Below are 14816 nucleotides of genomic sequence, written 5' to 3'. Positions count from 1 at the left end.
AGCCAAAATAGACTAAATATATATAGCCTGAACGATCCTAAAAATCCCTCGAAGGAGATAATAAAGAACCCAAAGCAGATGGTATCCTACTGCAAGGGTGGTCTTAAGAATCCAAAAGAGGTTGCTCAGAAGAGATAGATGTATCCCAACCTCTATTGCTCTCGCGTAAAGACTTTTTTTTTACGCGACAGGAAAAAGTGACTACGAATTCCCCTTTTTGTTTGCGAATCCCTGTTTGTATCCTTTGAGCGCACGCCCATTAAGTAGCGATCAAATCAAGGAAATCGATCAAACGATCCCCGTGCCAGCCCAAATCATGATCTTCACCAACTTGGATTTGGTTCTCTCGCGAAAATCGCGAGTTGCAGAGATGAGAACCATGAAAAGCAAGATCCCGAATAAGAAAACAGAAACCGAGGAAGAGGAAACCACAAGAGTGAAGACTAGTAGAGTCTCGTCTTTTGTCATTCTTTGCTCCTTTTTCACTCAATGATTCCTTCGAATTTGCCGACCAAAAATTCTATATGTCTATTCTATCTATGATATTTCTATATATATAGAATATGATATCTAATATGACATCCGATTTGTCAAAGGGATTGGATTGGTGACTTACCCATTCAGTGACTTTGGCACTGGACGTTCCAAAAACGGGTACTATCGGATCGGGTGAATTAGAGAATAGACAGAGGTCCGTTGGCATTTCAGCCTTTCTTCTCCTTTCAGGGCCTATCCGAAAGAGAATCCAGTACCTCTTGGTCCTGAATATCAGAATAGGACGAACGAACCGGCCTCCGCGGATATCTTTGCTTCGGAACAAAACCCTGCAATCAAATAGATTGTCCCAAGGGCGCCATATTCTAGGAGCCCAAGTTATGCTATTGAAAATTCGTTCCTCTAGCAGTTCCGGTTTGAGCATTCCGTTCCCTTTTTCAAACTCCACTTCTTTTCATATAGCAATCCCTGATCAAAGAGAGAACAATATCCATTTCAAAACATTTCTAACAGATTCCTTAGTTCGGACCGACGAAGTAATGTCACTCGACTATTATCAACCTGACTGCAATCTTTTTCTGTCGGTAAGGATTGCACCAGAGCACCTTCTACTTCTAATAGGCCATGAACTATAGATAGAGAAGAATCATTCTGAGCGAGTACATAAGAAGCGATCCACTTTTTTTCATCGGTTCCAGGGGAAGACCAAAGATCTTGCGCGGCAGGTCCGCCAGAAAAACTCAAAAGAGAAAGAAGTCTCGTTAATCTCTTCATGCTCGTTCCAAGTTCGAAGTACCTTTTGGCCAAAGAAAAACCCGCTTCCTGACACGATTGCCTCTTTATCTTTATATAGATAGATTCTATGGGGTTATTACTTAGTAAGTCTATTTTGTACAAGAGCCCCTCCTATCTGATAGAAAAGGGTCCCATGATCCCGAGCCGATCTTACCTTGGCTCGCAAACCCCAAGTTTGTCTATGAAGAGCTAATCTAATTGTATTTTTTTCTAGAATGGATTTCTTATGTGGAATACTAATGGATAGGGCTTCGTTGCTAAGTGCTACAAGATCTAGTGCACTGGAACTCGTGGTTATGGACCCGAATCCTTTAGTATGGAACATTGTCTTTTCCAAGTAAAAACCCCTAGTATATGAAAGAATGAAAAGGTGCTTTCGTTCTTGTGGAATAAGAAGCCCTCGTACCTTAATGAAAGGAAAATCGTAATTTTTCGTTAGGTATTTGACCAAATAGGATCGTCCAGTTCCTACAGAACCTATCACTAAAATACCCGATAGGGCTAAGCGGAACGAAAAGGGTTTTCCATGAGATGGTAAATGAAAACGATTAGTCCCACACGAGGTTTGGGAATAAGTGATTGTCTGATAATGAGCAAGGAATATACGTCTTTCTGCTAAAGAGGATCTATTAAACTCATAATTCATTAGATCCTTGTTATCAATGCCAACTAGGTATCATAAGTAAATGGATCCCGGTTGTTCAATCCTTTGATAACCAAGGTCATTCTTTGCTAAAGAGAAATGATCACTATGAGTCAGACTCAATAGAATTGGATCCATTCCAAATAGCGAGAATTAGGATTCTTGATCCCTCTCAATCTCTCTTTCAATTCGAGGATCCAGAGAGGTGTTTTCATAGTCATCTCCGAATATTTGCCATCTCGGAATATTTTCGATTTCATTTTTCTATGATATGTCTTTCTATATGAAAATTGGTTATTTACGATGTACGATGATCCCTGTTAAGCATCCATGGCTGAATGGTTAAAGCGCCCAACTCATAATTGGTAAATTTGCGGGTTCAATTCCTGCTGGATGCACACGAACGGGAACATTCCATATGTCTATTGGAACTGGCTCTCTATCCATGGAATCTCATCCATCATCCATACATAACGAATTGGTATGGTATATTCATACCATAACATAAGAACAATAAGAACTCGAATTCTTATCGATACTGGAACTCAGAGCATAGGAGGGAAAGTCGATTTATGGATGGAATCAAATACGCAGTATTTACAGAAAAAAGTCTTCGTTTATTGGGAAAGAATCAATATACTTTTAATGTCGAATCGGGATTCACTAAGACAGAAATAAAGCATTGGGTCGAACTCTTCTTTGGTGTTAAGGTGGTAGCTGTGAATAGCCATCGACTACCTGGAAAAGGTAGAAGAATAGGACCTATTCTGGGCCATACAATGCATTACAGACGTATGATCATTACCCTTCAACCGGGTTATTCTATTCCACTTCTAGATAGAGAAAAAAACTAAAGGAGAATACTTAATAATACGGCGAAACATTTATACAAAACACCTATCCCGAGCACACGCAAGGGAACCGTAGACAGGCAAGTGAAATCCAATCCACGAAATAATTTGATCCATGGACGGCACCGTTGTGGTAAAGGTCGTAATTCCAGAGGAATCATTACCGCAAGGCATAGAGGGGGAGGTCATAAGCGCCTATACCGTAAAATAGATTTTCGACGGAATCAAAAAGACATATCTGGTAGAATCGTAACCATAGAATACGACCCTAATCGAAATGCATACATTTGTCTCATACACTATGGGGATGGTGAGAAGAGATATATTTTACATCCCAGAGGGGCTATAATTGGAGATACTATTGTTTCTGGTACAAAAGTTCCTATATCAATGGGAAATGCCCTACCTTTGAGTGCGGTTTGAACTATTGATTTACGTAATTGGAAGTAACCAATTAGGTTTACGACGAAACCTAGAAATCGATCACTGATCCAATTTGACTACCTCTACGGGATAGACCTCAACAGAAAACTGTTGAGTAACGGCAGCAAGTGATTGAGTTCAGTAGTTCCTCATAGAAAATTATTGGCTCTAGAGATATGGTAATATGGAGAAGACAAAATTGTTTGAAGCACGCACAGAACCGGAAGCGCCCCTTGTTTCAAAGAGAGGAGGACGGGTTATTCACATTTAATTTGATGGTCAGAGGCAAATTGAAAGCTAAGCAGTGGTAATTAAGACCCCCGGGGGAAAATAGGGATGTCTCCTACGTTACCCATAATATGTGGAAGTATCGACGTAATTTCATAGAGTCATTCGATCTGAATGCTACATGAAGAACATAAGCCAGATGACGGAACGCAGAGACCTAGGATGTAGAAGATCATAACATGAGCGATTCGGCAGATTTGGATTCCTTTCCTATATATCCACTCATGTGGTACTTCATCATATGATTCATATAAGATCCATCTGTCTAGAGATCGTCATATACATCTAGAAAGCCGTATGCTTTGGAAGAAGCTTGTACAGTTTGGGAAGGGGTTTTTTGAGAGAAAAGAAGAATCTACTTCAACCGATATGCCCTTAGGCACGGCCATGCATAACATAGAAATCACACGTGGAAGGGGTGGGCAATTAGCTAGAGCAGCAGGTGCTGTAGCGAAACTCATTGCAAAAGAGGGTAAATCGGCCACTTTAAGATTACCATCTGGGGAGGTCCGTTTAGTATCCCAAAACTGCTTAGCAACAGTCGGACAAGTGGGTAATGTTGGGGTGAACCAAAAAAGTTTGGGTAGAGCCGGATCTAAGTGTTGGCTAGGTAAACGCCCCGTAGTAAGAGGGGTAGTTATGAACCCTGTGGACCACCCCCATGGGGGCGGTGAAGGGAAAGCTCCCATTGGTAGAAAAAAACCCACAACCCCTTGGGGTTATCCTGCGCTTGGAAGAAGAACTAGGAAAAGGAAAAAATATAGCGATAGTTTTATTCTTCGTCGCCGTAAGTAAATACGTAACTAGGAATATGGAAAATTGCATTTTTGGAATTTGCAATAATGCGATGGGCGAACGACGGGAATTGAACCCGCGCATGGTGGATTCACAATCCACTGCCTTGATCCACTTGGCTACATCCGCCCCTTATCCAGCTAAAGGATTTTTTTCTTTTTTCCATTGATCATTATTCTATTTATTCTGACCTCCGTACTTCGATCGAGATATTGGACATAGAATGCCACTCTTTAAAAAGGAAAAAAGGAGTAATCAGCTGTGACACGAAAAAAAACGAATCCTTTTGTAGCTCATCATTTATTGGCAAAGATAGAAAAGGTCAATATGAAGGAGGAGAAAGAAACAATAGTAACGTGGTCCCGGGCATCTAGCATTCTACCCACAATGGTTGGCCATACAATCGCGATTCATAATGGAAAGGAACATATACCTATTTACATAACAAATCCTATGGTAGGTCGCAAATTGGGGGAATTCGTGCCTACTCGGCATTTCACGAGTTATGAAAATGCAAGAAAGGATACTAAATCTCGTCGTTAACTGAATTCTGAATAGAAAGATTAAGAAGAAAAAAAGATTCAAAATAAAGACAGAAATACCCAATATCTTGCTAGAACAAGATATTGGGTATTTCTGTCTTCAAAAATTCTTATATGTTAGCAGAAAAACCTTATCCATTAATAGATGGAACTTCAACAGCAGCTAAGTCTAGAGGGAAGTTGTGAGCATTACGTTCGTGCATTACTTCCATACCAAGGTTAGCACGGTTGATGATATCAGCCCAAGTATTAATAACGCGACCTTGACTATCAACTACAGATTGGTTGAAATTGAAACCATTTAGGTTGAAAGCCATAGTACTAATACCTAAAGCAGTGAACCAGATTCCTACTACAGGCCAAGCAGCCAAGAAGAAGTGTAAAGAACGAGAGTTGTTGAAACTAGCATATTGGAAGATTAATCGGCCAAAATAACCATGAGCAGCCACAATATTATAAGTTTCTTCCTCTTGACCAAATTTGTAACCCTCATTAGCGGATTCATTTTCAGTAGTTTCCCTGATCAAACTAGAGGTTACCAAGGAACCATGCATAGCACTGAATAGGGAACCGCCGAATACACCAGCTACACCTAACATGTGGAATGGATGCATAAGGATGTTGTGCTCTGCCTGGAATACAATCATAAAGTTGAAAGTACCAGAGATTCCTAAAGGCATACCATCAGAAAAGCTTCCTTGACCAATAGGGTAAATCAAGAAAACAGCAGTAGCAGCTGCAACAGGAGCTGAATATGCAACAGCAATCCAAGGACGCATACCCAGACGGAAACTAAGTTCCCACTCACGACCCATATAACAAGCTACACCAAGTAAGAAGTGTAGAACAATTAGCTCATAAGGACCACCATTGTATAACCACTCATCAACAGATGCAGCTTCCCAAATTGGGTAAAAGTGCAATCCGATCGCCGCAGAAGTAGGGATAATAGCACCAGAGATAATATTGTTTCCATAAAGTAAAGAACCAGAAACAGGCTCACGAATACCATCAATATCTACTGGAGGGGCAGCGATGAAGGCGATAATAAATACAGAAGTTGCGGTCAATAAGGTAGGGATCATCAAAACACCGAACCATCCGATGTAAAGACGATTTTCAGTGCTAGTTATCCAGTTGCAGAAGCGACCCCACAGGCTTGTACTTTCGCGTCTCTCTAAAATTGCAGTCATGGTAAGATCTTGGTTTATTCAAATTGCAAGGACTCCCAAGCACACGTATTAACTAGAATATAGATAATAGAAGGCTTGTTATTTAACAGTATAACATAGACTATATACCAATGTCAACCAAGTCAGCCCAAAGATTAGCTATCCATATAACTAAATTAACCAAACCAATAATTTTGTATTTGTAAATGAAGTGAGTCAAAGTGAAAAACTTTGATGGGTCTTTTCTATATGGGTTGCCCGGGACTCGAACCCGGAACTAGTCGGATGGAGTAGATAATTCTTCCTTGTTACAATAGAGAAAAATCCCTCCCCAAATCGTGCTTGCATTTTTCATTGCACACGACTTTCCCTATGTAGAAATAGCCAATTTCTATTCCAAAGAGGAAGTTCTACTAATTTTTTTAATTAGTAAGTTGATTCACCTACTCTTTATTATAATAAAAAGAACATTTCAGAATGAAAAATAGAAAAGTTTTTTCTTGATCATTTATCAACCCTTTCCTGTTTCTTAATTTCGTCTAATGATTAATTAAGAGGGTTGACCAGGTCATTGATACGTATAATATCCAAATACCAAATACGCTCAGTGTGTGATCCACAGAAAGAAAAAAGAGTTGTTTTGGTGAACATCAAAGAAAAAACTTGCTCTTCTTCCATAAAAAATTCTTCTAAAAATGCCGAACCCAATCGTTGCATAAAAGTTCGTACCGTGCTTTTATGTTTACGAGCTAAAGTTCTAGCACATGAAAGTCGAAGTATATACTTTAGTCGATACAAAGTCCGTTTTTTCGAAGATCCACTATGATAATGAAAAAGATTTCTACATATCCGACCAAATCGATCAAGAATATCCCAATCTGATAAATCTGTCCAAATGGGTTTACTAATAGGATGCCCCGATCCAGTACAAAATTGAGCTTTTGATAAGTATCCTATGAGGAGAGTAGCGGGGACTATGGTATCGAATTTTTTCATTCGAGTATCTATTAGAAATGAATTCTCCAGCATTTGATTCCTTACTAACAAAGAACTTTTTTGTACACTTGAAAGGTACCCCATAAAATCGAAGCAAGAGTTTGCTAATTGGTTTATATGGATTCTTCGCGGCTGAGTCCAAAAACAGAAATAATATTGCCAGAAATTGATAAGGTAGCATTTCCATTTCTTCTTCAAAAAAAAAGTGCCTTTTGATGCAAGAATTGCCTTTCCTTGATATCGAACATAATGCATAAGAGGATCCATAAAGAACCATAGGGTTTTCCGAGAAAAACCAGGGTACATTATCCCAAAATGTTCCATCTTCCTAGAAAAGTGGATTCGTTCCAGAAAAGTTCCAGAAGATGCTAATGGTAAGCAAGAAGATTGTTTACGAAGAAACAACAAAAAAAATTCATATTCTGATACATAAGAGTTATATAGGAATTGAAATAGTCTTTTATTTTCTTTTTGAAAAAAAAAAATGGATTTCATTGAAGTAATAAAACTATTCCAATTCGAATAATAGTTGAGAAAGAATCGCAATAAATGCAAAGATGGAACATCTTGGATACGGTATTGAAGGAGTTGAACCAGGATTTCCAAATGGATAGGATAGGGTATTTCTATATGTGATAGATAATCCAAATGCAAAAATTTGTCTTCTAAAAAGGGAAATATTGAATGAATAGAGCGTAAATTCTGAAACTTTGGTATTTCTTTTTCTTTCAGACAAAAAAATTCCCGTAGCGAGAATGGGATTTCCACAACGATCGCAAACCCTTCAGATAGAATCTGAGAATAAAACTCAGAATAAAAATAATTTTTGTAATCCAATAATCGATCTTGGTTAGGATGATTAACCGAGTTATCCAAAAAATTCTGCTGATACATTCGAATAATTAAACGTTTCACAAGTAGTGAACTAAATTTCTTGTTATTACAACTAACAACTATTTCCACAGGTTCAGAACCATTTAATCCATAATGGTGGGCAAATGCATAAATATATTCCTGAAAGAGAAGTGGGTAGACAAAGTATTGTTGACGAGATTTATGTTTTTCTGAATACCCTTCGAATTTTTCCATTTGTATTTCTACTTGAATCAGAGAGAAGAAGCATTTCTCGGTTTATCGAATGATGATACATAGTGCAATATGGTCAGAACAGGGTGTTGCATTTTTAATACAAACCCTGGAAAGAAAGGGAGTCTAATCCACAGATCTTTTTCTGCTCCTTTTCTACCCAATTAGTTTATGTTTGTTCTAATTAAAAAAAAAGAACAGAACAAGTTTTTTATTTTTGCAGGCCAATCGCTCTTTTGACTTTGGAATACAGCCTCTTTATCAATATACTGCTTCTTTTACACATTCAATCCATAACATCCCTTATTCAATCCATAATCAAGAATAATTAGGATTTCTAAAAAAAAAAAGAAAAAATAAAGGGTCCACTCATAGGAAAACCCAACCTTTCCCCGCATCCGGCACTAATCTATTTTTAACGTCTAATTAGAGCGGGGAATCATTCCAATTAGGAAGTTCAGCTCGTTGCTTTTTATTTTACCAGAATTGGAGCCAGGCTCTATCCATTTATTCATTAGACCCAGAAAATCGTAATTTTGGATTCCATTCAAAAAAGATTGATTTTATTACGACATGCTATTTTTTCCATTCATTACCTTTGAGGATCAGTCGTGGTCTTCTAGACTCTACCAAGAGTCTGGACGAATTTGTTGTTTCATCCAAATGTGTAAAAGATCATAGTCGCACTTAAAAGCCGAGTACTCTACCATTGAGTTAGCAACCCAGATAAAAAAAGGATCTTAGATACGATCGAAATCCAAAAATCAATGGAATTACACCGCGCGCTTCTGTCAAAACATTGAACTAGCAAGACATCAAAAGATTTTTTTTATCGACCATGAAAAACACTCAAATGCCAAAACGAACAGGTCCGGTGAAATTCCACTAAAGTAAAGTTAAAAAAAGAGCGACCCTAATCACGATGGCCAAATTCTCCTTATTTTTAGCGATTTTTATTAACAAAAAATATATATTATAAAAAATATATATTATATTGTATGAGAATACATGCAAGAGGAACACCCTTATCATTTGAGCGAAGTGTAGGCGGAAAAATTGAATATGGAGTGAGGATAAAGAGACCCATCTATCTACAAATTCTATTTGTTCAATAGACCTTTGTCAATGGAAATACAATGGTAAGAAAACAAATTAGATAGAAAAAGTAAATAAAATAGGGGCTTATGTTGGATTGGCACGATATAATATAAATCCAAATAGGATTAAAAAAGAGGTAAATTGTGTCTAAATAATTAGACAACTAGGAATACTAATAATCTTCTCCTATCCTATTTTTTGATTCATTTAGTTCTTCAATTAACTCAAAGTTCTTTCTTTTTCTTTAAAGAATTCTGCCTTCCTTAAAATATCATAAACAGTTCTTGTTGGTTGAGCACCCTTTTCAAGGAAATAGAGAATAGCTGGAACATTTAAACAAGTTTGATTCTTTATCGGATCATAAAAACCTACTTTTTGAAGATCTCTTCCTTCTCTTCGAGATCGAACATCAATTGCAACGATTCGATAGACAGCTTATTGGGATAGATGTAGATAAACAACGCCCCCCCCTAGAAACGTATATGAGGTTTTCTCCTCATACGGCTCGAGAAAATGATTCGAATTTCTGTCGATAATAATAGAAATTAGACTATGACGTGCATTAATTTCCTTACAGAAAAAACAAATTTCATTTATACTCATGACTCAAGTGGGCTAATTTTGCCTGACAAACTTCGAAGGCAAAATCCTTCCAAAATTTTTGAGTCGTCTTTAAACTCTTTTCTTTGTCTCATTTCGAACGAATTGACTTTTATTCCTTATTCTAATCCAACTCTGTTGTTGAGACAATTGAAAATTGTGTTTACTTGTTCTGGAATCCTTTATCTTTGATTTGTGAAATCCTTGGGTTTAGACATTACTTCGGGAATTCCTATTTTTTTCTTTCAAAAGAGTAGCAACATACCCTTTTTTCTTATTTCCTTCGATAAAGCATTTATCTCTTCTATAGAAATCTAATAAGAGGGATTGATTCTGATATACTTTTATTGGACTTTCTTCTTATTTTAACCTTTCGATTTATTTCTATATTAAGGATAGACTGACAAAGTTGGCCTAATTTATTAGTTTTCACTAACCCTAGATTCTTTCCCTTGATAAAAAAAATTCTGTCCTCTCGAGCTCCATCGTGTACTATGTTACTTAAACCCAGCGCAAATTTGGTTCGGAACGAATAGAACAGGCTATGTCGAGCCAAGAGCATTTTCATTACTATGGAAAATGATGGATAGCAAAATCCACAATCGATCATGTCCTTCAAGTCGCACGTTGCTTTCTACCACATCGTTTTAAACGAAGTTTTACCATAACAAACATTCCTCTTTTCATTGCAAAGTGGTATAGAGAATTGATCCAATATGGATGGAATCATGAATAGTCATTGGTTTAGTTTTTTTATACTAATTAAAACTTGCTATCTATGGAGCAATATGGATAAAAGAAAGTAAGTATTTATCCGGGAAGCCTCCGCCAAGATCCAATTTATTTAAACCCATATTAAAATTCTATCATATGAATGAAACATAGTTTGAAAAAGACGACTAAACAAGTTTGCTTAAAACTTATTTATTCTTAAATTTCCACCCTCAACGGATGGCTCGAGATGATCAATCTTGAAGTGAGAAAAGAAGGATTGACTCTTCCTCAATAAATAAACTATCAACCTCCAAAAAAGTTTAATTAATTTAATTACTAGAATTAGAATTCTAGTAGTAATATATTTTTTCAGTACCAAAAACAATTAACTATAATAACTAAATAAACTATTCCAATGAAAAGATTGAAAGTTTTTGGTAGTTATAGAATTCTCGTACTTCTTCAACTCGAATACCAAAAGGAAGAAAAAAATATGACTAAGTGATTTTATAGTAGAGGCATATCCTGAATGTGCTTGATAGATCCCATTTTTTCATGAAAATAAAGATAGTCAATTTGACTGGACTTAAGACTTTATTATGTTTTCTGAGAAAGAATAAGATATCATTATTCTCTTTAATAAACTTTTGTCTCGTACGGAATACTATATGATTTCACCGTTTGTTTCATCAGAAACAATCTGGGACGGAAGGATTCGAACCTCCGAGTAACGGGACCAAAACCCGCTGCCTTACCACTTGGCCACGCCCCATTTCGGGTTTTATGCGACACTAATAAACACTAGTATGTTTATTTGTTATTCGTCAATACCATTTCAATTACATAAAAAAGGAGGGATATTCTCTTGCTAGTATTCTACACATGCGGATAATATAGAATCAAAAAAATGCATTGATCATTACATGGAATTCTATTAAGATATTATATGAAAGTCGAATTTATTCCACTCTCATTTGAGAGTGCGAATACAAGGAGGTATTTTGTGTTTGGGAAAGTCCGAAGAAAAAAGATTTTGAATCTGCCTTTTCCTTCTTTCCCTTAAAAAAATAACTCAAGAAAAATCCAATTATTTACTCTACAAGAATGAAATGCTTGTTATGCCTAATATACTTAGTTTAACCTGTATCTGTTTTAATTCTGTTCTTTATCCTACTAGTTTTTTCTTTGCCAAATTACCCGAAGCTTATGCTATTTTCAATCCAATCGTGGATATTATGCCTGTTATACCTCTATTCTTTTTTCTATTAGCCTTTGTTTGGCAAGCTGCTGTAAGTTTTCGATGAAATCTTTAGTACTCTGTATGCCAAATTGAATGATGTGTTCATTCCAAAAAAATTTTAAAATGGGTAAAAGCCGAGAAGTTTTATATTTTTATATTATGAACCTTCGATTCTAAAATTTAAATTCTTCTACATTGAATGGGTAGCTACAGCAATAAATTTGGATCAGCCTTTCTACTCCCCTGCACCTAGGTTGAGCAGGTACCTAAAGGTACCTACACAATACCTAACCACCTAACCCTATTTTTGCTATTGATAAGAGTGCTTATTATAAAAGAATTCTTGCAATTTTTTTCAAGAATTCTTTTTTGCATTTTTAGGTATAAAAAAAAACCATCCTAGTGGATCCGTGTGGTAAGGAAAAACTGGTAATCTATTCCTTAAAAAAAAATCTTGGAGATTATGTAATGCTTACTCTCAAACTTTTTGTTTATACAGTAGTGATATTCTTTGTTTCACTCTTTATCTTTGGATTCTTATCTAATGACCCAGGACGGAATCCTGGACGCGAGGAGTAAAAATTCAGTTTTTTTTTTTCTTATTGGATTTGTTTCGTACATTTATCTATGAGAAAATCCGGGGGTCAGAATTCTTTCCAATTCGAAAGTCCCAAATGATCCAAGGGAGCGGAAAGAGAGGGATTCGAACCCTCGGTACAAAAAAATTGTACAACGGATTAGCAATCCGCCGCTTTAGTCCACTCAGCCATCTCTCCACGTTCCAAAGCGAAAGGTTTCCGTGATATGATATAGGCAAGAAATAAGAAATAACGGTTGCAAAAAACCCCTTTTTTTTCTTTCAAAAGTCTATAAAAATTATATTGCCAATTCCATTTTAATTATATTCTTTTTTCTTAATGTTAATAAAAAAAGAAGAAAATTCTTGTTTTTTCTTTCTAAAAATCGATATTGGCCGAGAGACAATCAAATAGATTTTCTCTTTAGCGGGCATTTCCATATAGGACTTGTTATAATTATAATAAAACAAGCAGGTTATATAAAAAAAACGCTTTTTTTGTCGATTATTTATCAAGAAAGCAAAAAGGGTTCTTATCAAATCCACCATAATAATTGGAAAGAAGCATAAAGTAAGTAGACCTGACTCCTTTAATGATGCCTCTATCCGCTATTCTGATATATAAATTCGATGTAGATGAAATTGTATAAGCGAATTTTTTTTATTTCCTTAGACTTAGACCGCGCAAGACAAGAATTTTTCGCTATTTACGATTTCATATTCTTGTTACTAGATGTTCTATAGGAATAAGAAGAAATCGCAACTCCTTTGCGCTACACATAAAATTGGATTTCGAAGGTCCATTTTTTTTTTTCAGAATCCTCTATTATTTTAGTTCTTCCACCCATGCAATAGAGAGGGAATGGGAAAAGAAGGGTTACTTTTATTTGCATTTTTCCCTTAAAAGATAGACTTTGAAATAGGAGTCTTGGAATAATGCTGAATTCAAAGGTTTATTTCTTTCTATAGTATAAGAAAAACAATTTATTTCTATTTCTATAGTATAAGAAAAACAAATAAATAGTATAAGAAAAACAAATCGAATCAAATTCATGGATTTACCACGACCTCGGTTGTGACTGTGACTCCATAGATAAAAATGGGAAATTTCTCTCTTCGAGACCATTGAAAAAGGGCATTGAACGAGAAAGAAATCGTCCACAGATAATAAAACTATCATATGCCTTGGAAAGTGATATGAGGTGCTCGGAAATGGTTGAAGTAATTGAATAGGAGGATCACTATGACTATAGCCCTTGGTAGAATTCCTAAAGAAGAAAATGATCTATTTGATACTATGGATGACTGGTTACGAAGGGACCGTTTCGTTTTTGTAGGATGGTCTGGCCTATTGCTCTTTCCTTGTGCTTATTTCGCTTTAGGGGGTTGGTTTACAGGGACAACTTTTGTAACTTCTTGGTATACCCATGGATTGGCTAGTTCCTATTTGGAAGGTTGTAATTTCTTAACCGCAGCAGTTTCTACCCCTGCCAATAGTTTAGCACACTCTTTGTTGCTACTATGGGGGCCCGAAGCACAAGGAGATTTTACTCGTTGGTGTCAATTAGGCGGTCTATGGACTTTTGTAGCTCTCCACGGGGCTTTTGCACTAATAGGTTTCATGTTACGCCAATTTGAACTTGCTCGGTCTGTTCAATTGCGGCCTTATAATGCAATCTCATTCTCTGGTCCAATTGCTGTTTTTGTTTCTGTATTCCTTATTTATCCACTGGGGCAATCTGGTTGGTTCTTTGCGCCGAGTTTTGGCGTAGCAGCGATATTTCGATTCATCCTTTTCTTCCAAGGATTTCATAATTGGACGTTGAACCCATTTCATATGATGGGAGTTGCCGGAGTATTAGGTGCGGCTCTGCTATGCGCTATTCATGGAGCGACCGTAGAAAACACTCTATTTGAGGACGGTGATGGTGCAAATACCTTCCGTGCTTTTAACCCAACTCAAGCTGAAGAAACTTATTCAATGGTCACTGCTAACCGCTTTTGGTCCCAAATCTTTGGTGTTGCTTTTTCCAATAAACGTTGGTTACATTTCTTTATGCTATTTGTACCCGTCACCGGTTTATGGATGAGTGCTATTGGCGTAGTTGGCTTGGCTCTGAACTTACGTGCCTATGACTTTGTTTCCCAGGAAATCCGTGCAGCGGAAGATCCTGAATTTGAGACTTTCTACACCAAAAATATTCTTTTAAACGAGGGTATTCGTGCGTGGATGGCAGCTCAGGATCAGCCTCATGAAAATCTTATATTCCCTGAGGAGGTTCTACCACGTGGAAACGCTCTTTAATGGAACTTTCGTTTTAGCTGGTCGTGACCAAGAAACCACCGGCTTTGCTTGGTGGGCTGGGAATGCCAGACTTATCAATTTGTCCGGTAAACTGCTTGGAGCTCATGTAGCTCATGCCGGATTAATCGTATTCTGGGCCGGAGCAATGAACCTATTTGAAGTGGCCCATTTCGTACCAGAAAAGCCCATGTATGAA

The sequence above is a fragment of the Triticum urartu genome, unplaced genomic scaffold (genome assembly GCF_056163025.1).
Source record: "Triticum urartu cultivar PI428250 unplaced genomic scaffold, HENAU_Tu73 scaffold204, whole genome shotgun sequence".
Lineage (NCBI taxonomy): Eukaryota > Viridiplantae > Streptophyta > Magnoliopsida > Poales > Poaceae > Triticum > Triticum urartu.
This window is presented reverse-complemented; position numbering follows the sequence as displayed.